Source organism: Mesocricetus auratus, unplaced genomic scaffold (assembly GCF_017639785.1).
Source record: "Mesocricetus auratus isolate SY011 unplaced genomic scaffold, BCM_Maur_2.0 Super-Scaffold_100021, whole genome shotgun sequence".
NCBI classification, from domain to species: Eukaryota; Metazoa; Chordata; class Mammalia; order Rodentia; family Cricetidae; genus Mesocricetus; species Mesocricetus auratus.
Window position 1 is genome coordinate 26827470 of NW_024429202.1, and position 5455 is coordinate 26832924.

The 5455-nt window shown below is 43.7% G+C and overlaps 1 long non-coding RNA gene across 1 annotated transcript; it reads left to right on the forward strand.

Annotated features, from left to right (window-relative positions):
• The first annotated feature begins 2657 nt into the window (after positions 1-2657).
• Positions 2658-3944, forward strand: LOC121133387. Its single transcript, XR_005870218.1, has 3 exons — positions 2658-2821; positions 2958-3232; positions 3391-3944. It is a non-coding gene; the product is annotated as an uncharacterized LOC121133387 (long non-coding RNA).
• The last annotated feature ends 1511 nt before the right edge of the window (positions 3945-5455 follow it).

Sequence of the window (5455 nt, forward strand, 5' to 3'; positions counted from 1 at the left end):
GAGAAACTTCTAAACTGATTCTCACAGTGGCTGTACTAGTTTACACCCCACCAACAGTCTATAAGGGATCCCTTTTTTCATATCTATTTATTGACATTTGTGTGCTTGATGGCGGCCATTGAAACTGGGTAAGATGAAATCTCAATGAAATTTTAACCTGTGTTTCCCTGATGGCTAAGGATGTTGAACAGTTATTTAAGTGTTTACTAGCCATTTATATTTCTTCTTGTGAGAACTCTCTGTTCATGACCCACTTTTTAATTGGGGTGTTTATTTTCTTGATATTTACTTTTTACGTTCTTACATTTTTGGTTGTGAGCCTAGCCTTTAGTAGTGTTCTTTATATATTCTAGACATGAATCCTCTGTTAGATGTACTGCAAAGATTTTTCTCCCATTCTGTGTACTGTCTCTATCAGGTTGGCAGTTCCTCTGCTTCATAGAAGTCTTGTAGTTTCATGAGACTCTGTTAGACAAGGGGATTTGTAAAAATAGAAGTTACACATAATGAGTATTTGTTGTATATAATTTGTAAACGCAGTACAAAAGGCCAATAGAAAAATAGAAAGGTGCTGGGTGGTGGTGGCGCACGCCTTTAGTCCCAGCACTCGAGAGGCAGAGGCAGGCAGATCTCTGTGAGTTCGAGACCAGTCTGGTATACAAGAGCTAGTTCCACGACAATCTCCAAAGCCACAGAGAAACCCTGTCTTGAAAAAAAAAGAAAGAAAGAAGAAGAAAAATAGAAAGGCAAATAATAGATAGATTTCAAAACAGGGAGAAAAATATCTCCTAAGAGGAGATGTTCAGACTCTCTCATTAGAACAACACATTTAAATTTAAAATTACTGCAGTGACATTTAAAAGCTACCAGAGAAATTTTCATGGTACTGAACCATGCCCTCTGAATGTGAAAATTATGTGACTTGATATGTTGTGGGAGCCCCTGGCAGTGGGACCAGGACTTATCCTGGGTGCATGAATTGGCTTTTTAGAGCCCATTCCCTATTGTGGGATCCAATGCTAAGCCTTGATGCAGGGGAGAGAGGCTTGATCCTGCCTCGACTTGGTATGCCAGGCGTTGTTGACTTTCCAAGGGAGGTTTTACCCCCTCTGAGGAGTGGATGTGGGGGGGGGGGGGGAGTAGGTGGGAAGTGGGAAGGTGGGGAAGGGGAAGGAGGGAGAACTAGAGTTGGTATATAAAATGAAAAAAATAAATAAAAGCCACCAGATAAGCAAAGGTAAAGTTTCCAAAATTATAGTGGTGGGAAGGAAAATTGTAGGTGTCAACAGTAAACCATGTTCACTTTCTGCCCAACCACTCCGAGTACAGGTGTTGCAGCTATAGATCTAGTCCCAGCCATGTAAAGTGGCATGTGTACAACACTTCTCACTTCATCAGGGAACAGACAAGAGTCTTTGAAAAGAACCTAAATGGTTATCTCTTTTGTTCAGTTGGGGTTTTTTTTCTTTGAGGCAAGGCCTTGTTTTGTAGACCAGATAGGTTGTAACTATCTCCTCAAATGTTATAGCCAAATGACTGAATTTCAGTCTTTATCTTAAGAGACCTGTTTTTGGTTCATGCCCATAACCAGGAAGTGCATTTGTTCTTTCTTTCCTCCTTTCTTTCTCTCTTTTTTTCTTTTGGTGGTGGCAGAAGTTTGGGAGTAAAATGAAGTTACCCTATGTAGCGCAGGCTAGCCTCAGACTTGCGATTCTCTTTTTTCTGCATTCAGTGCTAGAGTGACTTTGTGACTCTCGGTGTGTGATCCTAACCCCCATCTCTACAGATGAGCCTTGCTCCCTAGTCATACACTCAGCATCTTCCTGTGGGAGCCGCATGGGGCACATTTGAGCAGAGAAAGGTACGTGTCTGTCCTCACTTCATTCTACCGTCTTTCTTCCTGCCTTTGAAGCCACCATTTGTTTCTTTCTGTGTCTACCCCAAGTCACGTGTGATCATTCAGGACAGTATTCAGAGAATGTTGTGATTCTGCATGTGTCATGGTCCCAGCAGGAACTTGATGGCATGCTCACATGATATGAATAAGAAATATGAAAACCACAGTGTATGGGCTGGAGAGGCAGCTCAGCAGTTAAGAAAAGAGTACTTGTTGCTTTTTTTTTTTGAGACAGGGTTTGTCTGTGCAGCTTTGTAGACCAGGCTGGGCTCAAGCCTCCCTAGTGCTGGAATTAAAAGTGTGTGCCACCACTGCCCTGCTGCACTTGTTGCTTTTACAGAGGACCTTGGTCCCCACATGGTCCAACCATCCATAACTATAGTTCCAGACCTGACAAATGCACATGGTACTCTTATGTGCATGCAGGCAGAACATTCATATACATTCATAAAATTTTAAAATAAAAATTAAAAACCCCACCCCAATGTAAGGGACTAGTTATAATGTGTGGGTGGGGGTTAGAAACCAGAGAGCAATGAAAACATTGCCTCTTGGAGAGCAGAGAGCCTAAAGAATGTGCCCGGAGAGAGAAGACGGCTTGATAGCAGACTGTAGCCAGCTGTTGGTGGTTACTCTGTTATGGGGCTACAACACTTCACAACCATCGGAGGGAAGGGCTAAGGATGTAAATGAAGACAAAGACAGTGACTCATCCTTACAAGGAGAATGGTGTTTAATTTTACAAGAGTGGAGCCTTAAATACCGGTCAGACATGGTGGAAAACCACCAAGGTCCAAAGCCTACTTTCCCTGGGCCCTCCGGCAAAGGATGGGCCAATAACAGGAATTAGCATTTAGACAATAAGGATGGACAGAAAACAGGAACTTGCAGTAAGCAGGCCTTACTGGCAGGAGGGGACAAGAGGTATTTTGCTAGAAACTCCTAGTCACAAGCTGGTCAGCAGACCCCCATGGGGGAAGGGTGGAACAGCAGACATCTTCTGGCTGGGAGGGAGGCAGGGGAGGTAAATCTCAGACTCATTTCCCTCCCACCCTTTTAGCATCCACCGTTTCCTTTGCTTGGCTGAACTCCACTGGACGCAAGAAGACAGGGTGCTGACTGATGCTGTTCATGCCCTTGGAGAGCTGGCCGCAGAAGGATGGGGAGAGGACCTGGGAGACCACATGGAAGCTCTCCATGTGTGACGGCTGTTCTCGTTGTCAACATCTGGAATTAACTCAAACCCACACAGCTGAGCTCACCTGTGAGGGATTTTTTTTTCCTTAATTAAATCATTTGAAATAGGAAGAACTACTTCTAATCCGGTGCTCTGAGGTGAGAAGACACACCTGCAGCCTGGGACACCTTTCCAAAAAGGGCATGGAAGAAGGAAGTTTGCTCTCTGTCTGTCTGTCTGTCTGTCTGTCTGTCTGTCTGTCTGTCTGTCTGTCTCTCTCTCTCTCTCTGACTGCTTGCTCTCACTCTTATTCCAGTGCCATTCCTTACATTAGAGCCCATTTCTTGGGATTCCAGAGTACACTGAAGACCTGTGGAGACATCCATACTCATGGACTGAACAACTATTGGATTCTTGGAACTTTCATTGGTAAACAGCCATTATTGGAGAAGCTGGACCACAGTTTTGTAAGCCATCCTAATAAATCCCCTTTATCTATCACACCTATCTATCTGTCTGTCTGTCTGTCTGTCCATCTATCATTTGTTTTTTGGTTTTTTTCCCCTTTGGTCAGTTTAGTGGCTACACCTGAATCTGCTGCTATTTTAACTACTGTCTGTGGCTCCATGATCAGCATCCCACTGCTCAGGCCACAGCCTGGTCAAATTTCAGGTCCTGTTGGCCCCAGCTCTGCCATTGCCACCAAATGTAATTTTTAACTAAGTCTCTATTGTTGTATTTATCAAAAAAGACGCAGGAGTCAGATGTTGGGTTGAAAACTTGCTAGCTCAGAAAAGTTGAGAAGCAACTAGCTGACTTTCCTTTTTGGTTGATCACCCAGCAAGACAGTGTCCCTTTAGCTATCCCACACGAAAAATACCACAGAAAAACTCCAAGTCCCTCCCTACTCCTTCCTGTGTGTCTCTCTGTCTCCCTGGCTACTCCATACTCTCTATGGCTAATTCCTGTTGCTGGCTCCCCCTCTGATCCAAGGTTGATTTTATTAACACAGTCTCAGGTTTCACAGTGCAATTAAATATCCCACAATAATAATAATAGTAATAATAATAATGATAGATAGATAGACAGATTAATTCTATAAATGTGTTCCTTTAGAGAACCCACACTAATACACCATGACAGATTCCTTCTGCTAGCACTACACATACAGCTGAGGTTGTCTGCCCTTGACATAAGTTTATATGTGTTCCAGCTCTTGACCCCTAGTGTTCTTTCTGTCTCCCTCCCTTTGAAGCTGGCTTTATCTTCCTTTCTAACTGTCTTTCTGCTTCTGGTTAAGCTTGTAGGTACCCACGTTTTTGGCATCATGAAGGACTATGGGGCATTTAGTGGGCTTCCTCCTGTCTGGGGCCAAGCAACACTAAGCAGTAGAAACTGGTTTCTTGGCAAATTTCCAACAGGAGACTCAGCTCCCAATAGGATTTAGATGCCTCAGTAGGCCTGGAAATGGGACACTCATTGGAAGAAAGAGAGAGGCTTCTTTTACCTAGAAGCAAAGGTTTAATAATATCTGAGTTTTATTGAAAATCTTTTCTATGAACTTTCCAAAACGTAGAGACAAGAAAACAATATCTTTTTATTTTGCTTTCAGAGTGAGATCCCTTCTATTCATCACATGTCATTGTCTCCTTGCTCTAAGATCTCTTGTTTTGTTTGGGACAGGCAGTTACCACTTATTCTTTGAAGCTTTTGTAGTTTGGTATCCATGGGTTTCAAAGGAACTGGTGACTAAACAGGGACATTTTTATACGGAATGAAAGTGGTTGTCAGGTGTCCCTCTCCTTATTTTGGGATGCTCTGCCCCTTCTTTTCCATAAGAGGGTCTCTGGAATTGTCTTACATGAGCTCCACTCTCTTTAGTCACAGAAAGGGACATTTCACACAGGTTAGACTGAAAAGAGAGCCTCACTCCTTGAATGTCAAATCTGGGATGGAAGAGGCCATACACTCCGCCCCCAGGTGACCCTCAAAACATCAGCAAGAATCGTTGACCGAAGCAAGGAACAAGGGAGCATAATTCCTGCTAACCAAGAGGCTGAGGTGAAACAGTGTTGACATCAATGCCAGCTGAGGCAACAGAGCAAGACCCTCCTCTCAAAACAAACAAGTAACAACAATAAAAGGAATTAGAGCCAACCCCAAGCCATCCCTGCTTGGATTCTGGATCGGCCGGCACATCGGAAAATGAAGCTTCTAGTCGAACGGGGTTGCTGAATGGGAGTCATGTGAATCTAAGCAGCTGCTTGCACTTCACTAGAAAGTAAACTCATGAAAGGGGGATTTAGCAGCATATGGAATCCCTAAGGTAACTGCCATTGCCACCCGAGGAATGTGAGCTCACCAGGGCAGGATCGGAGTGT